At 38.2% G+C, this 27883-nt stretch overlaps 1 long non-coding RNA gene across 2 annotated transcripts in view; it reads right to left on the bottom strand.

Moving 5' to 3' along the window:
- LOC307196465 overlaps positions 1 to 27883 on the bottom strand; it is a 187330-nt gene that overhangs the window by 48420 nt on the left and 111027 nt on the right. For both annotated transcript variants that reach the window (XR_013831142.1, XR_013831143.1), the window contains exon 2: positions 15421 to 15493. This is a non-coding gene — a long non-coding RNA (uncharacterized lncRNA). The remainder of the gene's footprint in view (positions 1 to 15420; positions 15494 to 27883) is intronic.

Here is a 27883-nt window from a genome sequence, read left to right as displayed (position 1 = left end):
ATCAAGAATTGGTGCTTTTCCACTGCAATATATCCCCCAAAAGCCCCATTCTGCTATATTAACAATAGGACCTCAATTTTTTATAAACCTCAACATTTTATAACTCACTGAGTATATTCTTTTCCATACTTTCAACGTACAGTGAGACTTATTTATGGAAAATCTATTTCTGTGAAGTTTAATGATCGCTCCCAGCTTCCCCCTCCCCTTGTCTACTCAAGGGAGTCCCAAAGACACAAGCTTCCTGCTCTGGCCTTAAGGGTAAGCCGTGACAAAGTGAGAGAGTGGCATGGACATATATATACACTACCAAACGTAAAATAGATAGCTAGTGGGAAGCAGCCGCATAGCACAGGGAAATCAGCTCGGTGCTTTGTGACCACCTAGAGGGGTGGGATAGGGAGGGTGGGAGGGAGGGAGACGCAAGAGGGAAGAGATATGGGAACATATGTATATGTATAACTGATTCACTTTGTTATAAAGCAGAAACTAACACACCATTGTAAAGCAATTGTACTTCAATAAAGATGTAAAAAAAAAAAAACAACTCACGGAGAATTTACTCAGCAAAGAAAATGGATTTGCCCAAAACTTCTGGACCTACCAACTAAAATTCTCACATTTAATAGCTCTGTGTCTTACAACCACTGAGTGAGTAGTCTTTGGTGGGCTTGAGAGAAATGTTACCATATTCACTGTGGCAAGTTATATAAGAAAGCCTGTGGCTTCCTGCCTTCTCTGGTCTGGCACCCAGCGGACGGGTAAGAAAGGTTGAGCTTTACGGTCTAGAACATAGCTCACTGATATTGAGAAAGGCTCACCTTCATCCACGTGTTTGTAGTCATTTTAAGTGTGAAAAGGCAAAACACAGAGGATAGGTATAAATAAGGAAGGACTAACTCCTCCACAAGAGGTAATTTAATAATCAGTTCATTAATTTAATAGCTGCCATACACAAATTTAGGGATGACTAACCTCACATGTGAACTCCCTCTGAGAATTAACATATTAACTTCGGTAAAATGAATTCAGGTTCACTGCAACAAGCTGAGAACAAATTTTAATAAATTAACCCATCCCATATCCCCCAATTCCTGACATTTAGGTCTGGGTTCTAATACCTGGATAGATATTAAAACTAACCAGACATGATTGGAATTCACCTAAAATTTTCTCTGAGTAAATCAGTCTTTTATCCTAGCTTTGCCTTTGACAGAGTTAAGCGCGATGAAAATGCCCTCTTTGGAGTACTTTTTAACGGAATCTAATTATGCTGTCTACTTTGAAGATTCTGCTATTTTCTATTGGGTGTTTCTATTTTATTTTTTTCCTGGGTGTGAGGGATGTCACTCCTTAGTATTCCTCCTAGAGAGCAAGTCCTCCTCGACCCCCATCTCTCTCTTGTGTATATAAGAAATCATTAGCACAGCACTTCAGCTTTCTAGTGGGTTTAGTTTTGCCCAGGGATTAACCATTTGACTGTCAACACAGAGTGACAATATACTTTATCTTCCAAATTGGGACACTTGTTAAAGCACTCTTATTGATTACACCTTGACAGCAGGCATAAACCATAGCTATCTTGGACAAACTAGGACATATGATAACGCTATTGGGAACTGAAAACAGAGCAACGTGCTCCTGTGTCTCAGATACTATAAAATCTCCCACAGGACATTCATTTCTCTCAGAGGACTGACAAAATAGGCCCATTGATGCTGCATCCGCTGGAGGCGATGTAGTGGTTGAGCACAAGGGCTCCGGCTTTCCTCCACTTCCTGCTCCCCACCTTTGAATGATAACTTACTGTCTCGCAACTGTAGAACCAGACCACCTGGGCTTAAATCCCAGCACTTCCCTTTTAGAAACATGCGCCTTTGCAAAGACCCTTCTGCGTCTCAGTTTCCTCATCTATAAGACGATGATAATATTTGAAAATGACTCAAAAGTTTCTATAGAATAAAATGAGTTAATAGTTATAAAATAATTATTAGAGGGTCTGGTACATCATAAGCACTCAATTATCTGTTGGCTGTTTTAATAATAACCCTTTTCCTTCATGAGAATATACCCACAGGAGCTCCGCCTTCCAGCCTTGCCTACTTGTTAATACTTGGCCATCCTATTTGTGTGTCATACATCTTTCTATCTAAGCACGCTTGGCTGATGTGACTGGTTTTTTTTTATGCCCTGGTGATTGCCTAGGCATTTTTGTCCCCCATTATTCTTTATATGCTGGTTCCTTTTCATTGTCAGTATTTTCATAAGGTTGCCTCCGGCCAAATGCATTGAGGACTATTCAGAGTATTTCACTATTCAGAGTCACTTCCATACAATAGAGTGTTAAAGAGCAGACAAAATGAATCTGCAACTTCACTTTTACTGACACATTGCTCTGTCTCCATATCTTCTTGGGAGTTTGATGTCAGGCATTGGTTTCTCATCTATTAATGCCTGAAGGTTACAAAAAAATGCATCTTGAGAATCATCATTAGTATCTTCTGCTAGAATATGCATGGGTCTCTGTGACAATTTAATAAATCTTGCATGAAAACTGACATGGAGCCACCTTTTGTCAAAGAAATTGTGGGAAAAGGGTATTTACCAGGTCTCATAAGGAACATGACCTTCATTCTTCCTGTGTATTGTGTGCTTGGATAAGGCATCTCACCCCGTCTGAAAGCAGAAAAAAACCTACCCCAATCTCTTAGCAGATTTTAATAACTGTGAAGTTGAAATTATTTATATGAACTTTTATTAGAGGAAGAAAAGAAACAAACATATTGTGCTGTGCTCATAAGCATTTGGTGTATTTACATTAACTGATTAAGATAGTTAGGCTTAATTTCAATATCTTATTCTTAACTTCACAGGAATGGGAGGGAGGATAGAGGAGAAAGATCCCCACATCCATAGACCACATCTTGTCCTTGTGACCATGGTTACCACCATCTTATTGTCATCAACACTAACAATTACTGAACATTTGTTCTGATTCTGACATTTCAAATGATTCTGACATTTCTAGTCTCGTTTAATCATCAAAATCATACAATCAGAGAGGTTCTGTCAGTAGTGTCATAGTACAGGCCACAGTAGAAGGAAACAGAGGTGTATTAACGTTAAATGACCTAGCCAATGTCAGTGAACTGGAGCATAAAACCATTAGGCTGGATACAACACTCACCTTAACTGCTAGGTTATTATATCTGTGTCTTTCTGAGGGAAGGTATGAACTCATTGTGTCTGGGAAAAGTCCTCAAAGCACATGTTTACCAACAGTGAGTCAATAGAAACATTTTGAATTCATGGAGAGAGCACCATGTAAATATACACAAGGCTACATCACCAAAGTGAGCTATTGGTGAGAATCCTACTATGATATGTGTGCTCTGCAAGGCAGACATCTTGGAATTGGTAAGTTTAACCAGCTGGTAATCATCATCTGTCTTAAAGCTGTTTTATTCTTCTGTCCAGTGAAGCATATGCCAGAGTTCAAGACTAAGAATACTTCTTCACAAAAGTGTACCTTGCAGTTGTTTCTTTGATGAATGACTGCCATGTCAGAGAGACCACACTACCTGAGTGTTCTAGAGAGGTTCACTGCCCTTGTGCCTTAAATGTTTTATGATTGATTACATCCATACTATAACCCTATTGAGGGAATTTTCTAAGGAGCAGATGGTATGTTCTGGAAGTTTCCATCTAAGAATAAGCATAAAAATAATTATAGTAATTAACATTTAAAGCACTTAATAGATCCTAAGTGTTTTATATGTATTAATTTACTTAATTCTCATAATAACTATAAGAAATAGTGGCATTTTTAGTGCTTTCTTATAATTAAGGAAACTGAAAGGTAGACAATCTTTCTAATTGATGGAGCCCAGATGTCTTAGGGGAAAAAATATCAGCAATAAACTCAGTGTCCTTGGTGCCAAGGACAAGGCAGGGCTAGGTCAGCACTGGAAATATGAACCAAGGCTGTACTATCTGCCTTCTTTTGAGCATTTACTATCCCCTGGCCTCATGCTAAACCCAATACTAACAGTATCTTATTTCATACCCACATCAATGCTTCCTGGTAGGCATTGTCACTCCTGTTTTACAGATAGGAAATCAATATTCACAGAGGTTATTTGCCTGTTGTCACACAATGATTAGTGACACAATCAATGTTTGAACACAAGATTTTTTTTTAATCTCTGTGTTTTAACCTCCATGACCTAGAGCAATTCCTTGTTTAGATAAAATTTTCCTCTGCCATTTGAACTTTATCCATTTTTCTTTAATCTTCTGAATATAATTCCTAATTTTTCAAAACTTATTGTTATGCTTAGTTTTCCCTCTCAGTGTTTAAACTGATCAACATCCATGTCTCCCAAACAAGGCAAAAACTTGAGCACACTTTTCCTTAAACACGCTTTGCTCTTGCCTTGGTGGTGTATCATCTAAAGTATTAATTCTTCGTCATTAAAATTATAAATTTTTTTAAATCATTGCTTCTTTAGACATTATAAACGTGATCTACTTCTTTGCAAATGTTTTATTTCCCATTCTCATTTATCCCTCCATATTGATTTTTCTTTTTGCAGAGCACCTCTTGGGAGCATTTCAAAGACGATCTTTGAGTGGGAAACTGTTTAAACCTTGTAAGGCAGAGAATTTCTTTACTAAAATGGTAGTTTATCTGGATATAAAATTCTAAGCTCAAATTTCTTTGCCTTTAAAACCTTGAAGACATTATCCATTGCCGCTGTTAAGAGCCCTGCCATCAGCCAGCACTTGCACGGGTCTTTTCTTACTCTCTTGAATCTTTAAAATTATTCTTTCTGTCTTTATGTTCTTCAGTTAAACTATTAGCTGTCTGGCTATTGATTTTAGTTTTCTTATCTGTTCTGTTCAGCACTCCATTAGCCTTTTTATCCTGAGCTTTTATATCCTTCTTTAATTCTGGGAAATTCTTGTTCATATTTCCTCTTCTTTGTTGGTTCCTTTCTCACCTTCTGGGAATTCTCTTTTATAGATTTTGACACTTTTATTCCTGTGTTTCATGACTCTCAACATTTTTCATGGATTCCATCTCTTCCTGATGTCTTCCGCGAAAGTTTTGTGACACAACCCTTTGGTTCACTAGTTTGTACTTCAGCTGTACCCATTCTGTGATTCCAACTGTCTCACTAGTTGGTTGGGTTGTTTTTCAATCCCAACAGTTATGTTTTAATACCCCAAATTTTAAATTAGTTCTTTTTCCTGCTCTGTGATTTGAAAAGCTTCCCTTATCCCTCTGTAAGAATATTTATTAAGACCATTTTAAAGTCATATTCTGTTTCATTAGCTCTGCTTCCTCTGGAAAGGCTTTTAATTTCCGTTCTCTTTCTCATTTGGAGCCTATGTTCCTCCAATATCTAATCTTTTTCCCCTGAGAGCACATTTTTATTACTTTAAGGGCAGTGGCCCCAGCCCCAGTCCCACTCTTCAGGGAGAAGAGAAAAATTCTACCTTGGGCAGAAAAACTCTAGTGCTGCAGTCTATGCTCACCATTCCTGCCCCCCTACCTGACTTCCCTGCTTGCTCCTAATCTTAGGGGACCTGTGCCCGGGCACTGCTCTCAGTAGCAGTGGGGCAGTACCCTTTGCTATAATTGCCAAGTGCAGGAAGATTGGGAAGGAATGAAGGGCACATAGAAACTCCAGCTTGTCCACCCATTCCCCTAGCCATTAGCTCTCCACCCCAGAAAACCACTGCCTGATCCCCATCACCACAGGCTCCTGTTCACCTGGGCTGTGTGAGCAGGGGTGGTAAACTGCTGTGACCCACACATACTGAACTTCCAGTTTCAGGCCCACCCGGAAAAAAATGTGGGGGAAAGAAAAGAGACAGAATTATAAAATTTTCTCCCATCCATCCTTCTTGCTGCTTCCTGACTCTGCTCTCCCTCCAAAAACAAGACCAATCCCCTCTTCCCCTATAAGCAAATGTCAATTTTGTATCCATTACTGATACCCATCACTGTCTCTATGTCTCTGTGGTCATGGCCATCTTCGTGGATGATGGTCCTGTGTAACTGCACAGGACACCATGTTCAGAAGGGTCCCCCACATGATTCAATGCTCTGCTGTCACCATCTTGAAATTCTGAATTCTTTTTAAACAAGAGGCCAAGCGTTTTCAGCTTGCACTGGGCCCCACAAACCATGTAGCCAGTGCTGCTTGTGCCATCTCCACGTCTGGCTTCAACACTGGGGTCAGATCACCAAGTCGTCCCAAACTAACAAAAGCTAGATTTCTAGGCAACTCACTCCCACAGTTCTCTGCACATGGTCTTGTCCTGACTATATCTCCAGATTTAATAAAATTTTAATAAATTACTTTCGATGGGGAAGAGTGATGATTCAGACCAGCATCTCATGTCTGCTATGGTAACTACAAAGAAGCAGGGCCTGTATACACCTGCTCAAAGCTTCAGAAAAGCTGGAGAGTCCGAACGTTATGTAGGTGGATTCTCACCTAGTAAATGTCCAGCATCCCCCTTTTTTTACGCAGATCTGAATTTGGGAAACATAAACTTTGGCAGGAAAAACCTCATAGTTTGTTTTAACTTGAAAGATCTATAGATGCATGCAAAATCAAGCACATGCCTCTAGAAACACATTTTTCTTGGAATAAGGTCTATGGCTTCACAAAATTATCAAAGACATCCAGGGAAAGAAAAGGTTAAAAGTCACTACTCCATGGGTTCTGTGAAAGAGAAAGAATTCAGCTTCTCCTACACACACATACATATACATACAGCAAAGCACATAAAAGATTTCTCAGTTGAGACTATACTCCCTCATTCTGAAGGTATGAATTATGAGTAATCACTAATTATTGGTGAGGACTATTTGAGTTAAGAATATGTTGCATATTGTGTGATCTTAACATCAATTTGAAAAAGGATCAGCAAACAAACAAATTCTGCTCAAAATGATCCAATTCCTATTAACCTTTTTAACCAGATTTCCTTTCTGAATGCAAAATTCTAAATAATATTTTTTTTAAATTTGCCCAATAGCATGGGGACAATGATAAAAATAACAATTTATTGTGCCAGTTTTCACTTATGTTAATTATACTCTGTTGGAGATGTCTATTACCAACCATTTCTTTAAAGTAAGGAAAGTACGTACACTTTTACTGTCACTGAATCCACTGTTTCGCCTTGCAAATCACCCTTCCCCACCCACCCAGCCTCAGCACAGTTCCACCTAAGCATCAGAAAGTCCCTACCACTTCAGTTAATTGACTGCTTTCAACACAGAGAAAAAATACAATGTGTGGCTCATATTTTTCTAGCCCACCTTGATAATTACCAGAATTGAAAGTTAGAGGTGTAGGGATGCATTCATTCCCTAGCAATAGCGCCAATACACAGCTTAGTAAAGCTCAGAAGAAAGGAACAATAGTAAACAATAGCTGACATTGATGGTGTGCTCTTTTCCTGAAAATGTAAGTTCTTTACAGATACTTTCAAAACAACCCTACGCCTAATATCATCACCCCATTTGAGGAAACTGAGGCACAGAGAAAAAAAATTATTTGACCATAATCAAAAAACTAGTCAGTAGAGGAGCTGGGGACTTGACGCAGCAGATTGATTCTAGCAGTCAATACTGACAACCACTACGTGAATCAGAGCTCCTGGTGAGCACACCAGAGTTGCCACACATCTAGTTAACAGAATTCCTATGAATAGCAAATAAATTAGATCATGTAGTAAGTCTGTGTCAACTTATCGTGGGAGAACATGGAGTCTTCTATAGGATTTTTTTTTAATTTAGTTTTATTTATTTTTGGCTGTGTTGGGTTTTCATTGCTGCACGAGGGCTTTCTCTAGTTGCGGCAAGTGGGGGCTACTCTTCGTTGCGGTGCGCGGGCTTCTCATTGCAGTGGCTTCTCCTGTTGTTCAGCACAGGCTCTAGGCGTGCAGGCTTCAGTAGCTGTAGCACGCAGACTCAGTAGTTGTGGTTTGCAGGTTCTAGAATTCAGGCTCAGTAACTGTGGCACACAGGCTTAGTTGTTCCGCAGCATGTGGGATCTTCCTGGACCAGGGCTCGAACTCATGCCCCTGCACTGGCAGGTGGATTCGTAAGCACTGCGCCATCAGGTAAGCCCTTCTATAGGATTTTTGAAATAATGAAAATATCCTACAGAGCCCTGGGAGGTCTGCGAGGAGTTCAGAGAAAGGCAAGTTGAGGAAGAACAGATCTACTTCTTTCCACATGAGCAGTGCCCTCATCTCTGTGCCCCTGAGCTAAGAGGCAGAGCCCAACTCACAGCTGGGACTGAATAAACATTCACTCAGTTGAACTAAATTAAGTATAACCTTGCACAAGTCAGGTCTCTAAACCTGAAAATGAAGAGGTGGATCTAGATTCATGGTTTTCAACCCTGGCTGTACATGAGCATCACCCAGGGAGCTTGTAAAAAGCACTGATGTTCCAACTCCACCCCAGAGATTTTGGTCTGAAATAGATTCCAAGCTTTGCTTCTATCTCTCTATCAATCTCTCTGTCTCTCTTGTTCTCTCTCTCTCTATCTCTTCCTGTCTCTCTCTTTCTCCTTCTCACCTGCAATGATTCTAGTGTAAAGTTGGAGTTGAAAACCACAGACCAGTGTTTCTCAAAAGTTTGCTCTCTGGACCAGCAGAATCAGTCCGTAAACAACTCAAGATTACACTAAAAATGGCCCTCCTCCATCTTACAGAGAGGTGCAGAGAGATGAGCAATACTTCACATATTTCCCCAGAACAATAGCCAGATTCATTAGCATATTTAATTTCTTATAAACCCTTTGACACAGACGTTACAGTTGGTCCAAGTGCTACTGCCTGGTGGAAATCCCTGACCTAATTTCTCAAACCCCTTGCCATCTACTTCAACCAAATCCCCTGAGAGAAGGAGTTGATCAATCTGCTTAAACTGACTAGTTAAATGGCAGCTATTCTCTTTTCCCCTTTACTTCCTGGAGGCTTGTCTAGCAGCATTGCAACTGTCATCTCTAAAGACTCTTATGTAAGGAAAAATTAGAAAAGGGAGCTTCTAGTTGAAGTTAATGGAGAAAAGCTTAATTTCCTTTTCATCTGATTTGATACTCATATTTGAAAATCTATAAATGTTTCCAGGTCTGCCGGCTCCAAAATACTTTTTAAAGGTCATTACATAATCCTGTCAAGAATGCCATATGGGTAATGGATCAAAGGCATAACCATTATTCCTGCGACTTTCATCCCGTCCTGAGATTAGTTTCCTTAGCATGTTTTGGGAGCTAATGGACACTTTCCTTTAAACCTAACACAGTCCTGGTAATGTTTTTCTCTGTGGATTTGGAACTTTAATTCAAGGATTATACAACCACTTTTTAGGAAGCAATTTATTTTGAGGATGAAGTGCCTGTCTTAGGTTAAGCAGTTTCCTTTTCAGCTATTTTGCCAACAAGAAGAGATAAAGCTTTCAAGATAAAAAATGTGGGTATCTTCCATATCACTGTGCCTTTCTGATATTGACTCAGATGGGATCCTCAGTCCCATTTCTGAACTAGTCCTTACGGAAAGTTTTAAGTGTTTTTTGAGAACAAACAAGTCTCTGGTGTCATATTTGTATTTGTGATATTTTTGCCCTTTGTGAAGAAAGAGAGAAACAATCACCACAGTGGAGTGAAAAGAAGTATCTTTAAACCCATAAATGTATGTATAGATAAGAATGTGTCACTGCGGAGCAACTAAGCCCATGTACCACAACTACTGAGCCTGCACTCTAGAGCCCACAGGCCACAACTACTGAGCCTGCGTGCCACAACTACTGGAGCCCGTGCACCTAGAGCCTGTGCTCCACAAGAGAAGCCACCACAATGAGAAGCCCGCGCACCGCAACGAAGAGCAATCCCCCACTTGCCGCAACTAGAGAAAGCCCACGTGCAGCAAGGAAGACCCAACGTAGCTATAAATAAATAAATAAATTTATTTTTTAAAAAAAAAGAATGTGTCTGTGTGTATATTATGTGTCAGGGAGACAGTATAGCCTCACGATTGGAATCAGAGAAACCTGGGCACATGTTCAGGTTCTGTCACTTACCAGTTGTATGATCTTGGGTAGGTTATTTAACCCCTCATCAGTTTTGCTTCCTTGTTGGTAAAAATGATAGTAATAATAATAACTTCATGAACCGTTATCAGTATGAAATAAGTCATATAAAGTCCTTATTGTTGTGCCGCAATCAGTAATTTCTCAATCAGGTTTGTTAAAAGGATGGTAGTTGTGGTGGTTGTACCTGTGGGTTTTCTATGTCCCATAGTGGTACCATGTACCCCATGTACCACTATAAATCAGAATTCCCTTGATTTATTCACCTAACGATGGTGATACCTATTCACACTTATCTGGTGGTATGCTGATAAATAAATTTAACAACTGGCTCTTGGTCAGGGAGTGGAGTAGCGGGGGGGGGAAACCCTGATTTGTAGCATTCCCTAGGTGTAAATACTACCTCCATGGCCAATTTCAATCTACCAACACAGAGTGATGTGACTGAACAATGAGTTGGGAAGAGATACACAGGACTGGTTTTTGGGCACTGGCTCCAGCTCACGGCTGCATTTATCCAACAGCTCTTGGAACCAGCAGCAAGGGATCACTCAGTGTGACACAGATTGCTGTCTCTCAGAAGAAGCTAAATGGTTCACAGGGATTGTGTCTATGTTTGCATTATACATGAAGTAGCTGAATAGAATATCTGACAACAATGGCTAAGGCTTACTTGGGAGTGTCTTGTTTGACAGAAGAACTGTATGATATTAGAGCAGGAAGGGACCAAAGATATCATCCAGCCCCTGGTGCAAACCCTAATTTTGAAAAAGAAACTTGAACACCAAAGATTATAAAATTAGGCAATCACCCACCTTCCTCCTGCTGTTTTCTAACTAGTGCTAGGATTAGAAAGCACATCTTCTTGACTCCTGTCCTCATTCTGCAACTGCTGCCAGCAAAACTTATGCAGTCTCAGGCCATTCAGCAGTAAAACTCAATGACAGAGGCAGAATCTGTACTTATTTGCTGCAATTCATCTTTCTATTCACTTGAAAGAAACACAATGCAAAAATACTTTTTTTAATAAATCAAGATTTTTCCCAAATGCTCACATATTGACTTAGCTCCAAGACTGGCCTTGGCACTGCCCTATAGTTGAAGTAAACTTAAAGAGAAGCTCTAGGTATAAACAGAATGGAGTCCTCTTTAAAGATAAGCACACATGGAAGGGTCTTATAGGGAAGACCAAACTATGATAAGACTCCAATGTATTGATATTCTCTTTTAAAAATTAACTTGTTTTAATTCCACAAATATTACAGCATCTTTTTATGCCAGGCACCACTTTTCTAGATGCAACAGATACAGATGGATAGATAAAGCTGTTGCCTTCATGAACTTGCTTTCTGGGTTTGGGTGGGTGTGGAGAGTGAGAAGAACAGAAAATGACTAACAATATATCTTACAGTTGCAGCAGCAAATAAATGCTCTTAAAAAAAGAGAGAGAGAATCAAATTAAGGAGAAAGAGAGCACTGGCAGGAGGTGGGAAGTCTGCTATTTGATATAGAGGTCAGAAAAAAAAAAAAAAAAACGGCCTTTCTGACAAAATGACCTTCTAGGAAAGATCTGAAAGAAATGAGGATATGGGGGGAAAGCATCCCTGTGAGGGAAAAAGTTAATCATGATGGCCCAAAACAAGTTTGTTGTGTTTGAGGAACATGAGAGGGGCTGAGGAAAGGATAGTAAAAAATGAGAATCATGAAGGACTAGCATCGTCATGGAAATTTGTTTTGGATTTTCTTCTAATTATGATGGGAAGCCTTAAATGGTTTTAAGCAAAGAAAGAAAGTGACTTGATTAAACTTTTTAAAAGATCATTCTAGCCACTGTATGAATACCAGATTTTAAAGCTAAGGGTAGAAGCAGGAAGGTAATTTGACCAGCTACAGCCAGGGTCCAGTTGAGAAATGATGGTGTCTTGGGCAGTTGTTGTGGAGATGGTGAAAAGTGGTTGAATTCAGGATAGATTTTGGAGTATTGTTAGCAGGGAAAGTGGTTGAATTCAGCATAGATTTTGGAGTATTGTTAGTAGGGCTTTCTGGCAAACCAGAGGTAGAGTATTAGTGAAAAGGAGGACTCAAAGATGACTCCTTATTCTCAGGCCTGAGTCCCCTTAGTTTATCATGCCTCTATTAATTGGATGAGGAAAACTGAGGAAGGGGTAGTTTATAAGAGGGCAAAAGTGCAGAGTACTTTTTTGGACATGCTAAGTTTGCAATGACTGCTAAATATCTAAAGAGAGACATAGATGTTGAACTAAGGGAAGAATTCAAGTCTAGAAATATTAATTGTAACATCATTAGCATTTAATTAACATTTAAAGCCAAAGGATTTGTGAGACAATTCCATATAGAAAACAGAAGAGGTCTGAGGAACAAGTCCTGGGACTCTCCAATGTTTAGAGGTCTGGAAAAGAGAAAGGTCCAGCAAAGAGCCTGACAGAGAGTATCCAGGGAGGCAGAACAATCAGGATACTGTGTAACCTAGAAGACAAGTGAAGAAAGGGTTTCCAGAAGAATGGAGTAATTACTGATGTGAAAGTCTGCTGGAATTTTAATAAGTAGAGAACTCCGAACTGACCAATGGATTTTAATAGATGGAGGTCACCGGTAAAAGTGCCAAGAACAGTTTTGGTGCAGGAGTGGGGAAGAAAGCCTGACTGAAATGAATTTACGAGGAGATTAAGAACTGATGATAGAAAATATTGACCACTCTATTAAGGAAGCGAACTTTTTTTTAAAGATGGAAAGTATTTCAACATGTTTGTGTGTGATGTAAGTAATCCAGTAGAGGGTTTCATGTTGAGGAAAGATATAACCACAGGAGCAATACCCTTGAGTTGATGAGGGTACATGGATCCAGCGTACCAGGTGGGACGTAGATAATAGCAGTAATAGTCCATCCACCGTGGCAGGAGGAAGACAGAACACATGTGGCAAAAATGTGGGTGGGTTGGAAAATGAGGTAAGGAAAAATGTTGAAGCTCTCTATCAATAGCTTCTATTTCTGTAATTGAAATAAGATGCAAGATCATCAGCTAAGAGAAAATGAGTCAAGGAGTATGGGGGTTGGATAAGAGAATAACTCTGTGACTACGGTGGTAATTGGATAACATAGGATGGAAGCAAGATCCTTGAAGGAGCATCTCGGGCAGAAGGTAGGGCATGCAAGTGCATTGTCCATGTCAATATTTTGTGTTATTACCAAAAACTGATGACAGAATTAGTAGGAGAAAGAAGATATACCAGGTACTTACATCTTTGAGGAATTACGGAAGAGTGTCTGGGAGGGGAACAGTTGGTTCCAACATGGAGGGTTAGTAGCATAGAGTATAATCAAGGCAAGCATGCCAGAGAGCCTGTGTCAGGGTGGTCACACTGTTTGCATAAAATAATGTAATAAAATGGCATGTAGTACACAAATACATACACATAAACACACATTACCCTCCACCCTTCTTATGCTCAGTATAAGAACAGATTTAAGAGCTCTGGCTCTTCAGATGACTTTAAAAATAGTGAATTATCAATAATCTGACCTCATATTTATGTGAAGAAAGTTGGAGACAACATAAAAGTAAATTTTCCTTCATCCTTTTCTTAAACACTTATCTTTTACCTTTTCTCCTTGACTTTCTTTTCACCATGTATAAAATAGAACCACATTCTACACATCCTGGATCCCTAAGAACGAGAAGACATATCCTCAGTTGAGTGCTGTTGCATCTTAGTTCAATTTCAGGTGGCTGGCTGAATTCGGAAGCAGCAGTAGCAGGGCTGCTGCTGCTCCCAACACCAGCCTGCTCAAAATCCTAGCTGATCCTTCCCTGCAGAGGGCAGGGGCATGACGACAAGAAAGAACACATGGGAGCTGGATCCACAGCATGGTGGCTGTCAACTGCAGGTCATGCCTGATTGGTAGATTGTGAAATCAATTAAGTGAGTCTTGATCAGCACTTTTTTTTTAAATAAAGGATTTTTAAAATAGAGTAGAAAATTATCAGGGTCCATTAAATGTAATGAGGGTAAAATTGAGCCAGAAACATGAGTTTATATGAAGATTATATATAAATGTATATGGGGGGCTTCCCTAGTGGCACAGTGGTTAAGAATCTGCCTGCCAGTGCAGGGGACATGGGTTCGAGCCGTGGTCCAGGAAGTTCCCACATGCCGTGGAGAAACTAAGCCTGTGTGCCACAACTACTGAGCCTGTGCTCTAGAGCCCGTGAGCCACAACTACTGAGCCCGCGTGCCACAACTACTGAAGCCCACACACCTAGAGCCTGTGCCCCGCAACAAGAGAAGCCACTGCAATGAGAAGCCCGCGCACAGCAACGAAAAGTAGCCCCCCCTCGCCGCAACTAGAGAAAGCCTGCGTGCAGCAATCAAGACCCAATACTGCCAAAAATAAAATTAATTTATTTATTTAAAAAATATGTATATGAGTACATATCGTGTAGAAATATGTATATTTATATACACACATATAACAAGTCATGATGTAAAATATATTATGGATCACAGTCAACAATGTTTGAAAGCAACTGCTCTAGGGACAGTTACTGAATTCTAAATTCTTTTTATAGGAAATAGATTCCAGAAACTGTACCTCCCCATCCTATCTCCCATGTCTCAGCCTGTATGCTCACCTGCCTACTGAATATCCCACTAACTCTAAATTCAAATTGCTCAAAACAACTAGCTATATGTTATATATGAAAATTGTTAAGAGAGTAAATCCTAAGAGTTCTCATCAGAAAAAAATGTGTTTCTATTTCTTTCATTTTGTATCTATATTTTTGTATGAGATGACGGATGTTCACTAAATTTACTGTGATAATCGCTTCATGATATATGTAAGTCAAATCATTATGCTGTACACTTTAAACTTATACAGTGTTGCATGTCAATTACATCTCAATAAAACTGGAGGAGAAAAAAACAAATACAACCTTCACTCCGCCCCAGAGTCTCTCCCAGACTTGACTATGTCTCTAAATTAATTCATCCATTCAATCAGATGCAAACCTTCAGAGGTAGCCAGTCAGCTGTCAGGTTATTTAGACTCTCCTCAAGTACACCTGTTTCTCTTTTACCCATGCTTCTAAATGCCACCATCCTCATCTGCCTCCAGTACCACTGTAACATCCTCACACAAGGTGTCCCAGTCTCTCCCCTAAGTTGTATAGTCCATATACCACAGTCAATTAAATTCTCTAAATCCCCATGTTGATGCCCTTGATCAAAAACATTTGTTAGTTCCCCAAAACTTATCAAATAAAACCCAAACATACCTTCACAGGCTGTTGAATCGTTGATGCCTGAACTCAGAGAACGTGTCATATATCTTAAGACTCCTCTTTCCACCTAACAGGGTGATTATAGATAGTAGGCACATAATAAATGTTTGAAGAATGAATAACAAATAAAAAACATTGTTACTAAACCATCAGTGTATAAAATAAAAATAAAGTTCTCCTTATTAATTAATAATTATATTAATCAGAATTTCTTCAAGTGATCCAAAACTTCAGATTTTCAAAAAGACTAAGAAAAGATCAGCTGAAATTATATGCTGAGCTACCTAAATAAATATCATCCTGTCAATGTAATATACATAGGAGCATGGCATTAAAAATGAATGAATGGATTAATTTGTATAAACAAATAAAATGACTTTTTGTCTGTGACATTAGCTAGCACTATATAGATTTTCATTAAATTATTTAACTTAAACCATGGTCAGTTCTAAAAAGGGTACAAAAGCAGGGGGTTTAAATATGTAAATAAGCTAGACTGCTTGAAACAGCTGGTTCAAGACTTTCCTTCTATATTTCTCATGTATGTGTCCAAACTGTGAGGAAATGATTGACAGGATGGCCGCAAATTACTTCTACTCCCATAAAAAAGCACATATTAAACAATAATGGGGAAATAATCTCCATGCACCAACTCTGCATGAAAACTAAGCTGACATCAAAACTGACAGCTCAATCCCAAAATGCACATTTAATCTAACGGGAGAGAATGTCAAAAGAAAATAATTAACCCATTACTCTCACCCTGTTTTCAGTAAAATTAACATGAAAATGTCTCAAGTTGTTGGAGGAAAATTCAACACACAGGTTAATCTTATCTTTAATTATAAAACAACAGTGCACACACTTTTTTTAACATGCAAATTCAATTTATATAACTCCGTGTGGGGAAGGTTTGCCACTATGGAAAAAAAAAAATCTTTCTTTCAGAACAATGGTACCAGGTGCTAACAAATGCATTTCTATTTTTGGTTGTAATTTAATTCTACTCACAAAGAAATGTGAAAGACAGAAACAATGATAAAAGGAAAATTGCATGTAAGTTTTGTTTAGTTTTAGCATTAGCTAACTAGATGGATACATAGGAATATTTGTATACAAAAGAATTCTAATTTTAAAAATAGGTTGTAATACAATGCTTAATATTCACATAGCATTTTACAGTTTTCACAGGCATTTGAAAGATATTTCCACACTGTTTTCTGAACTTGCAAAAGTTTTAGGGTCTATTACACTGATGTGATACATGATGATGTCATCAAAAATGATGTTGTAGAAAAATAGGACAGATATTGAAAATAAAGTCAATCATACAGAGGTTTAATACCAACTAGAGTAGGAATGACATTTAGAGTAGTAGAGAGCTCTCTAGTTTACTCTTTCTCAAATTTTCCTACTGCCTGCTTTGACATTGTCTCCTCTGAGCAGAACGCCTTGGTAACACAAGACAGTTGCAGAAGAATTTTGTTGTTGCTGTTGCTGCTGTTCCACAACTATAGCTTTTCATAGAATAAATTCTGTGAATTCTCCCCAAAAATCACAATTTAGGTAACTGTCCCTTGAGAAAACAGTACAGCACAATGATCAAATATTCTGGCTACAGCCACACTGCCTGGGTTGAAACTTAGCTCTACCACTTACTGTGTGACCCTGGGCAAGTTACTTACCCTCTTTCTATAAATGTTTGAAATGGGGATGAGAATATTTCCTTCCTCGGAGCATTGCTTTGAGGATTAAATAAAATGATGCACATAAAAACATTTAGTGACTGACAAGCAGTAAATAGTCATTTGGGTTTTTTTTTCCTTTCAAGTACAATGTCAAATCTATTGGTGGCATCATAAATCATGGATTATAAAGGCAGACAGTGCTCTTGTGTTAAAGCAACAAGGAACCTCTCCTCGTGCCTTTCTTGTTCTGTGAGTGTTAGAAGAGGTACAGAGTCAAGAATATATTAAAGTGTTATGAACATTAAAGCTTGTGAAATCTTTGTGAAAGCTTCTGTCTTTCACAGGTGGACTGAGGTTTGGACCAAACCAAGGCCGGCAGAGCCTGCCTCCCATGATATGAAAAATGTCATATGGCCAGTACAATCTGAGATGCTGCTGACCAATCACTGTCTCCCTTTAAGTAGCCAAAGGATCTGAAAGATAATGTCTTAATATGCTGACGAGTAAAAAAAGCTGGTGAACAAAAGTTATAGGGCTTAATCTCATTTTTATAAAATATTAATAGCCATTTTCAAGCAATGGGATTATGTGAAAGGTACATTTTTATTTCAAGACAACTTCAGATTTATAGAAACATTGGAAAGATAGAGAGAGCTCCCATGTACTTGTCATCCAGTTTTCCCTAAAGTCAACATTTTATATAACTATGGCACATTTGTTAAAATTGAGAGATTGATAGTACTACCTTACTATTAACTAAATTCCAGACTTTTTTAGATTCTACCAGTTTTTTCTAATGATGTCCTTTTTCTTTTCCAGGATTCCACTTTGCCCTTAGGCATCATGTCTCCTGAGTGTCCCTGGTCTGTGACACTTTCTTAGTCTTTCTTTGTTTATCATCACCTTGACAGCTTTGAAGTACACTGGCCAGTTATTTTGTACACTGTGCCTCAATTTGGATGTTTAAGATTTTATTTTTCATGCTTAGACTGAGGTTATAGGTTTTTGAGAAAAATACCATGGAGGTAAAAGTGCCTTTTTTGTTACATTAGATCAGGGTGTATATGACAACAACATGACATCACTGGTGATGTCAACCTCAACCTTTTGGTTAAAGTATAGTCTGCCAGGTGTCTCCACTGTAAAGTTACTATTGGTCTCTTTTTGTACCAAAATCTGGGGATGGGGTGCTTGTTGCTATTGGGATGTCACTGCTTCTGGACCTGGTCAGAAGACAGAGCTAGGAAATAATACAAGGGACTTTTATTTTATTCTTTTTTTCTTGTCCATATTTTCTAAATTTCCTGCTAACAAAGTTGTATTCATTTTCTATTGCTGCTGTGACAAATTAGCACAAACTGAGTGCCTAAAACAACACGAATCTTTTATCTTACATTTTGTAGTTTACAAGTACCTAATGGGTCTCACTGGTCAAAGTCAAGGGGTCGAGAGGGCTGTGTCCCTTTCTGGAGACTCCAGGGGAGAGAATCCACTTTCTTGCTCTTTCTAGCTTCTAGAAAGTATCCACATTCCTTGGCTTATTGCCTCCTTTATCCATCTTCAAAGCCAGCAACAATGGGTAGGTTCCTGTCATGTTGCAACTCTCTGACCTCTGCTCCGCCTCCTTCTTCCACTTTTAAGGATCCTTGTGATTACATTGGGCCCAGTTGGATAACCCAGGAAAATCTCCCTACTTTTAAGGACAGTTGATTAGCAACCTTAATTCCATCTGCAAACTTAATTCCCCTTTTCCATGTAAGGTAACACATCCACAGTTTCTGGGGACCTGGACATCTTTGACGGGTTGAGGGAACATTAGTCTGCCTATTACAAATGTGAATTTCTTGGTAACAAGAAAAACACGTAAGTAATGATAAAATAGTTGTTCAGAAAAATTTCATCTAAGCAATAACTGTATTCTGCTCTGCAAATTAGAAAAAGTACATTTTCTCAAGGAACTTTACTCCCATCTGATGAAACGTTGTCATAATATATTGATTTAGTTACAACAAGACAGTAGTACATAAAAACCTACAGTGCCTGTTGTATGGTAATAAATATATATATAAATCCACAATGACTATTATACAGCTAGCATTCCCTGAAATGTGGTATCCTCATGCTGTGTATGATCTGCTCAAGCATCCACAGTGGCCACAGGAGAATTAACTGCACTATTGCAAACCAGGCTGCATATTAGGTGCTTTTCATACATTAACTTATTCAAAGTTCTTAATACCCTGCTAGGCGAGCATTAATATCACACTTAATTTAGGTTAGACTTCAAGTAATTTGCCCAATGCCATATAGCTACTAAGTATCAAAATTAAAGTTAAAAGTTGGTAGACCTAACACCAAAGTCTTTATTCTTTGTAGAGAGTAGGGGTGCTCTCTACAGCCATCACCCTATATCCTTCAAAGACAAAAGGAAGCAAAGACCATTGGGTTCCCATAAATGCTGGAAATGAAGGTTCAGGAAATTCCTAGTCTTTCTGCTAAAAAAAGGGGCTCAGCACCTCTCTTTCCATATCACCCACTCTGCTACCACCACAATCTTGATCTTATTCAAAATAAAGACAAGATTTTTTTTCTTCCTATCACACCAAAAGAGTAACTGTTCTAGTGACAAACTGAAGTAAATTAAAGAAACCAAAACTATAGGTGGCTGCTAAATAAGCCTTACTAAGGAAAAATTTAATAAACAGCATGAGGATAGATGTTTACCCTTACTATTTCAAATACATATAAATTACAGAAATATTTATGAAGATTTTAGAATTTCAAAAAGTTGGGGTATTTTAAATAGCTCTCAACATTTTCCTGTGGATTTGGGATACTCATTTACTGCTAGTGGCAATGGGACAACATTGTTGGAAAGCAATGGAAAAATAGCAAGAACCATATGAATTTTCATGAATCTTTTGATGCACACAATCCAGGAAGTGAGACAAATAAATTGCTCAACACTGTAAAAAATCTACATGTTATTATCAAAAACCTAGAAACACCCTAAATGCACAACAATAACAAAATGATTTAGTGAATTATAGTACATCAATTTGACAAAAAACAATGCAGTTATTAAAATGGTAAATTTAGAATTTTCTCAATTCTAAAAGGCACATTTTTAACATATCAACAGTTGTAACATCAGGATGCACCTTTAATCAATACTGTCTTGCATTTCAATTAGAAGCCCCCCTTTTTTTAGAGGTACATAAAATAATGATAGATCTTAGATTAAATAAAAGTGATACTATTAGAAACTATGCCAATATGAAACTACTGTGTTAACATTGAGAGATTCTAGGTGTTTCATTTTGTCTAGGTTCACAATTAAACTATTTTTCTTTTTTTTTGTTGTTGTTTTTTTTTGTTTGTTTGTTTCTTTTTGGTACGCGGGCCTCTCACTGTTGTGGCCTCTCCCGTTGTGGAGCACAGGCTCCGGACGCACAGGCTTAGCGGCCATGGCTCACGGGCCCAGCCACTCGGCGGCATGTGGGATCTTCCCGGACAGGGGCACGAACCCGTGTCCCATGCATTGGCAGGCAGACTCTCAACCACTGCGCCACCAGGGAAGCCCTAAACTATTTTTCAATACTAACTTCAAAAGAATAACAAATTACAAGAGCTTTGATGAACGGTGGAAAATTCTAGGGTAGATACATTTATAAAGAATTTTCATATGCAATGAATAAGCCAGATTTTAAGAGGTGGAAGACTATGGAAGGAATTCTGAAGGAAAGAATCTATTTTTAGTAAATAAGAAAGAATAATGAAGGAGAAAAGCTTTTAAGTTTAATTAGGTACCATTTGTTTATTTTTGTTTTTATTTCCATTTCTCTAGGACATGGGTCAAAAAAGATCTTGCTGTGGTTTATGTCAAAGAGTGTTTTTCCTATGTTTTCCCCTAAGAGTTTTCTGGTGTCTGGTCTTACATTTAGGTCTTTAATCAATTTGGAGTTTATTTTTGTGTATGGTGTTAGGGAGTGCTCTAATTTCATTCTTTTACGTGTAGCCATCCAGTTTTCCCAGCACCACTTATTGAAGAGTCTGTCTTTTCTCCATTGTATATTCTTGCCTATTTTATCATAGATAAGGTGACCATATGTGCATGGGTTTATCTCTGGGCTTTCTATCCTGTTCCATTGATCTATATTTCTGTTACTGTGCCAGTACCACACTGTCTTGATTATTGTAGCTTTGTAGTATAGTTTGAAGTCAGGGAGCCTGATTCCTCCAAATCCGTTTTTCTTTCTCAAGATTGCTTTGGCTATTCAGGGTCTTTTGTGCTTCCATACAAATTGTGAATTTTTTTGTTCTAATTCTGTGTAAAATGTCATTGGTAGTTTGATAGGGATGGCAATGAATCTGTAGATTGCTTTGGGTAGTACAGTCATTTCCACAATATTGATTCTTCCAACAAAAGAACATGGCATATTTCTCCATCTGTTTATGTCATCTTTGATTTCTTACATCAGTGTTTTATAGTTTTCTGAGTACAAGTCTTTTGCCTCCTTAGGTTGGTTTATTCCTAGGTATTTTATTCTTTTTGTTGCAACGGTAAATGGGATTGTTTCCTTAATTCCTCTTTCTGATTTTTCATTTCTAGTGTATAGGAATGCCAGAGATTTCTATGAATTAATTTTGTAGCCTGCAACCTTACCAAATTCATTGATTAGTTCTAGCAATTTTCTGGTGGCATCTTTAGGATTTTCTATGTATAATATCATGTCAAAGGAAACTGTAAAGAAGACAAAAAGATAACCCTCAGAATGGGAGAAAATATTTGCAAATGAAACAACGGAAAAGGATTAATTTCCAAAATACAAAAACAGCTCATGGAGCTCAATATCAAAAAAGCAAACAATCCAATTTAAAAATGGGCAAAAGACCTAAATAGACATTTCACCAAAGAAGACATACAGATGGACAAGAGGCATGTGAAAAGATGCTGAACATCACTAACTACTAGAGAAATGCAAATCAAAACTACAAAGAGGTATCACCTCACGTGGTCAGAATGGCCATTATCAAAAAATCTACAAACAATAAATGCTGGAGAGGGTGTGGAGAAGAGGGAACCCTCTGCACTGTTGGTGGGAATGTAAATTGATACAGCCACTATGGAGAACAGTATGGAGGTTCCTTAAAAAACTAAAAATAGAACTTCCATACGACCCAGCAATCCGATTACTGGGCATATACCCTGAGAAAACCATAATTCAAAAAGAGACATGTACCACAATGTTCATTGCAGTACTATTTACAATAGCCAGGACATGGAAGCAACCTAAGTGTCCATCGACAGATGAATGCATAAAGAAGATGTTGTATATATACACAATGGAATACTACTCAGCCATTAAAAAAGAACAAAATAATACCATTTGCAGCAGCATGTATAGACCTAGAGATACTAAGCAAAGTAAGTCAGAAAGAGAAAGACAAATACCATATGATATCACTTATATGTGGAATCTAAATTACAACACAAATGAACATATCTGTGAAATAAAAACAGACTCACAGACATAGAGAACAGACTTGTGTTTGCCTGGGGGAGGGAAAGATTGGGAGTTTGGGATTAGCAGATGCAAACTATTATGTATAGGATGGATAAACAACAAGGTTCTACTGTATAGCTCAGGGAACTATTCAATATCCTGTGATAAACCATAATGAAAAAGAATATATATGTGTAACTGAGTCATTTTGCTGTATAACAGAAATTAAACACAACATTGTGAATCAACTACACTTCACTAAAATTTTTTAAAGATTGCCACAAGAAAAAAAAGAAAAAGAATGAAGGGGAAAGGGGTTCAAAATGTTTCCTAATCTACATTATGATTTGTGGGATGCAGTTTTCTTTTATGTCTAACTTCAAAAGGATCAGGAATTCAGTGCCATGGAGTAAAATTTAGAAACTGAAAATAGCTAAGTAGCTGTCTTTTTTACCGTCTTTCACTAAAAGTGGTTCTGGGGACTTCCCTGGTGGCGCACTGGTTAAGAATCTGCCTGCCAATGCATGGGACACGGGTTCGAACCCTGGTCCAGGAAGATTCCACATGCCGCAGAGCAACTAAGCCCATGAGGCCCAACTACTACTGAGCCTGTGTGCCACAACTACTGAAGCCTGTGTGCCTAGAGCCTGGGCTCTGCAACAAGAGAAGCCACCACAGTGACAAGCCCATGCACTGCAACGAAGATTAGCCCCTAGAAAGCCCGAGCACAGCAACGAAGAGCCAACGCAGCCATAAATAAATAAATAAATAAATATTTTACAAGTGGTTCTGAATTAAGACATAAGTAAATTTGGCATGAATAATTTGAAGGTAAGCAGTTTTAATCTTACACAAAAATTCTTGCCAAAAGCAAAAAAATGATATGAATTCACATGAGGTCAGAAAGAGTCCTCATTTTGTTAACTACAAGTAAATGGTGAAGACTATAAATGCAAAAAATGGGAAGCAATATTAGGAAAGAAATATCATAATATTAAAAGTAAAATTTAGTATAAGCATTTTGAGATTTTTTTAATCAACTATAGTTAGAGAGTTAACAAAAGAAATGAGATGTTAATTGGTTCTTTTTCTTTTATTTTTTCTATAAGACGTATGATATGAGATTTATTTAGATCTGAGATCAATAGTAGATGCAACCCAGAAAGAGTGACCTTAGTGAGAAATCAAATTGAGGTGGAAAAAAAAGTCTTAAACCTGTAATCATCAGAAACTAGAAATTCTAATGACAATAATTTATTGTGAATCATTTATGGCATCTTCCCTCTCTTACTCACATCAGTAGCAGAACTTCCACTTTCAGTGGGGCACATTGCCTCCAGAATGGTCTTAATTTTCCAGCTCCTCTGCAGCCTGTGGTTAAGCTCTCTGCAATGCGATGTAAATCAAAGCCTTATACTACCCAACTAGATCCCTCTTTAAGACCATTCTTCACAAAGAGAAATGAGCAGCCTTTCATCCTCCTTCAGTTCCCTCTGCTGCCACCTTCACTGGATGTAATGAAGACCTGGACCTTCAAAAACCATCTCAGTTCATAGTACACAGAGACTAGCAGCCGGTGCTAAGACTGGTGAAGCAGGGAAAATCTTAGAACCTGATGACACCGTGGGTCTACTCTCCCAGCTTTGGATGGCCACCCCTAGATGTCCACTGTACATCTTCTATCCTGGCTAAGCTATAATTATTTCTGGTGTTGGACATTAACAGTCAAAGCCAAGTCATAACTGATATATCAAGTAAATGTATGTTACATCATTCTTGCTTTGTCAGGAACTGTTGTAACATTCTCCATCGCATGGGTTTCTTTACCTCATCCCCCAAATTGAAGAATTAATCCATAATTACCAACACCCACTAGATGTTCTATCCTGTGCTCTACTTTTATGGATTGGCATGAAGAAAAAACAAGATGAGAAGGAACTGCCAAATAAAAATGACATAGCTGGGTAAGATGGTGAGGAGGAGGAGAGCTGGCAAGTGGAAGGTTTGCTCTTCCTTGTCTAACATTCATCAGTTTTTAAATATATCTTTCGCAGACTTGAAAGGCAGAAGACAGATCTTTTAAAGCTTTGGGTTTGAAGTCAGAAAACATAATTAGTCCTGGCCCTGTGAACCTGAGGTCTTTCTATAGCCACTCTGGGCTCTTTCCATAGATCGCAATATACTAGTCTCTACTAGGTGGGACAGCTTTGGATAAAATAAAATAACCCTCATAGAAATGTCCATTTTAATCATTTTTGTGGCCTTGGGCTTCTGGAAATAAGGTTAGAATTGCTTTCCCTACTGAATCTTTTCCCAAACACTACTCTTTGTCTAGAATATATTTTCTAACCATCCCTTCATCCTTACTTTAACATTTCCTGAAGTTTTACCTCATGGATACAATTCTTAGGACCATTATCCCATTGGCTTCCAAACTAGGTATTCCATGCTGATGCATTTGATTATGGAAAATTCTGTTTATCTCCAATGCATCTTTCATGCTTCCTTAATGGTCAATTTCCAAAGAGAAATAAACCTGGCGTTTACTTTCAACTGGCTGCTAGTGCAGTTAATTCAACTCATGTTCGTTAAACACCAACTATGTGCATATTGCTGTGGGCATTAAAAAGATACTTTCTGAGGATGGTGGTGAGGTTGGTGGAGATAGTAATAATAAAATCATTCAGCATACAACATGACTAAGGGTCAATCAATAATTAATAATGTATCCTCAATTAATAATGAAGAATCCCTCATGGGCTCATAAAAATGCAATCATGAACTCCATGCTTTTTAAAGCTCACTTGAAGAAGGAGCTATTTATGAAGGAATTTTTGATAGTCTTTCCATTTTTCCTAGCATTTCAGGTTTTACCCTCAAATCAAGCTAATCCCTCAGAAAGGTGCACAGTTGTCCTGAGGTATATTGGCCCTTGAGATGGGTCTTGTATAGAATTGTGCCTGGCATTTACTGAGGAATGATACTAATTTCACACAGCTTTATGTAGCGTTGAGAATTTCTTCCACTGCCCTTAAGGGAAGTTCCATGTGAGCAGTTTAGTTTAGATTTTAATCTAATGAAGTATTTGTTTCTCACCAAAATTGATGATTTTTTTCCTTAGACCTTAAAACTATGTTCCAGACCAATTTTTGTTTTCACATTGGTTGCCAAGGTGAGCCCATTTCTTGTTCATCTCTAGCAACTACGAAAACTCAGATAATGTGAACACTTGTGGTTTTCTCATTCCTCTCATCTCCCAACCCCAGACTTAACTTTCCTCTGACTCCAATTCATATTTGCTCTGGTCTTATCATTCTTCTCTCCTATTTATGTCTCACTGTTTTGATATATGAGTTAACATAAGCAACTTAAAATGAGCTCTAGGAGAAGACAAAGAATAGATAATTAAATTAATAAATAAGGGTCCAAATTATATATAATTCAGGCAAAGTGTGGACATCTGAAGTATTCTAAGGACCCTGAGTCTAAAGGCCATTTCATTCTACACCATACCTGCCTATCCAGATACAACAGTCCTGAAGGCATATGGTCTTCCCAAGCCACAGTAAATCAGATCCTGTACAAAAAACACTTTGTAGAATCTCCCTGACTCCATGGAGTTAGAAACATTGGTTGGAAAGAAAATCCTTTTCTCCCAAGGAAACTGAAGGATCCCATAGAGTTCTTGGAGGTCACTGACCTCTGGCTTCACCACGTCATTGCAGCAAGAAAACAAGCACACATTTGTACCTGAGTCTATTCCAGGAAGACTGTCATATACAATGTAGGTACCAGATTATAAAGTCACTTGCTTAGTTTTCAGTTTGTTAAGACAATTGAAAAGTTGACAATTGAATTCAGGTCAGTTAATAGCTGACTAAGGCCAACTTTTCCATACAACTGTGTACTCAATCAGGTAATAATTAATTAAACATTAGATAAGCAACTACTATTTGTAAGGCACAGTGCTAGCTGCTGGTATAGGGACATAAATATGAACTAGTCAATGTTGAAAGTCTTGAAAGCATTGAAAAGTCCAATGGTTGAGAAGCTTGCAATAAAGTGAGAAAAGCTAAATTAATACTCAAAAGTCCACACATGCACACCAATGATCACAGCAGCACTATTTACAATTGCCAGCACATGGAAGCAACCCAAATATCCAAGAAGATGTGGTACATACATGCAATGGAATATTACTCGGCCATAAAAAGGAACAAAACTGGGTCATTTGTAGAGATGTGGATGGACACAGAGAGTGTCATACAGAGTGAAGTAAGTCAGAAAGAGAAAAGCAAATATCGTATAATAACACAAGTATGTGGAATCTAGAAAAATGGTATAGATGATCTTATTTGCAAAGCAGAAATAGAGACATAGATGTAGGGAACAAATGTATGGATACCAAGGGGAAAAGGGGTGGGGAGGGAGGAACTGGAAGACTGGGATTGACACATATACATTATTGATACTGTGTATAAAATAGACGACTGATGGGAACATACTGCATTAGCACTCTACCTAATGCACTGTGGTAACCTAAATGGGACGGAAGTCCAAAAGGGAGGGGATTATCTGTATGTGTATGGCTGATTCATTTCGTTGTGCAGTGGAGGCTAACACGACATTGTAAAGCAACCATATTCCAATAAAAATTAATTTTTAAAATAAATTAATTAAAATACTCAAAAGTCCATCAATATTATGCCAATAACCCATTCTCTAAATGCTATACAAGAAATACAAAGTGCTCCTATTGGGTGGAATTAAGAAAGGTTTCATGGAGACCATGAATTTTGAGACAATTCCTGTAATGTCTAGATCATATTGGCAAGTAAACTGAACAGAAGTATGACTGGTTAGGAAAAAAGAATGAGCAAATGGTAAAAAATATTCAGGAACAGTGCCAAAGGTAAACCATTTGGACTGCCTCAATAAAGTTGGGATAAAAACAAAAGAAAACAAAAACAAAACCACTTGGCCTGGCATACTGTAGAGTGGTGGGCAATAACACTAGGGAAGAACATTAGCATAGGCTGATAAATTTGTCTTTAATTCAGTGGAAAGGGAGTCATCCTTGAACACTTCCAAGAAGGGGAGTGATGGCATCAGAGATTCCTTGACAGGCATAATCTGGAACCAAAATGAGTGATGGATTAGAGCTGGGGAGGAAGTGGTAGTTGAAAAACAAATAACTAATCCTGTTTTCTATTAGTTTAACACCTCCTTACTGAACAGCAAATGTTGAATCTACATTGATTA

The sequence above is a fragment of the Stenella coeruleoalba genome, assembly GCF_951394435.1.
Source record: "Stenella coeruleoalba genome assembly, chromosome: 13".
In the NCBI taxonomy this organism is placed as follows: Eukaryota; Metazoa; Chordata; class Mammalia; order Artiodactyla; family Delphinidae; genus Stenella; species Stenella coeruleoalba.
The sequence above is the reverse complement of the archived record's forward strand: the minus strand, read 5'-3'. Positions and strand labels throughout refer to the sequence as shown.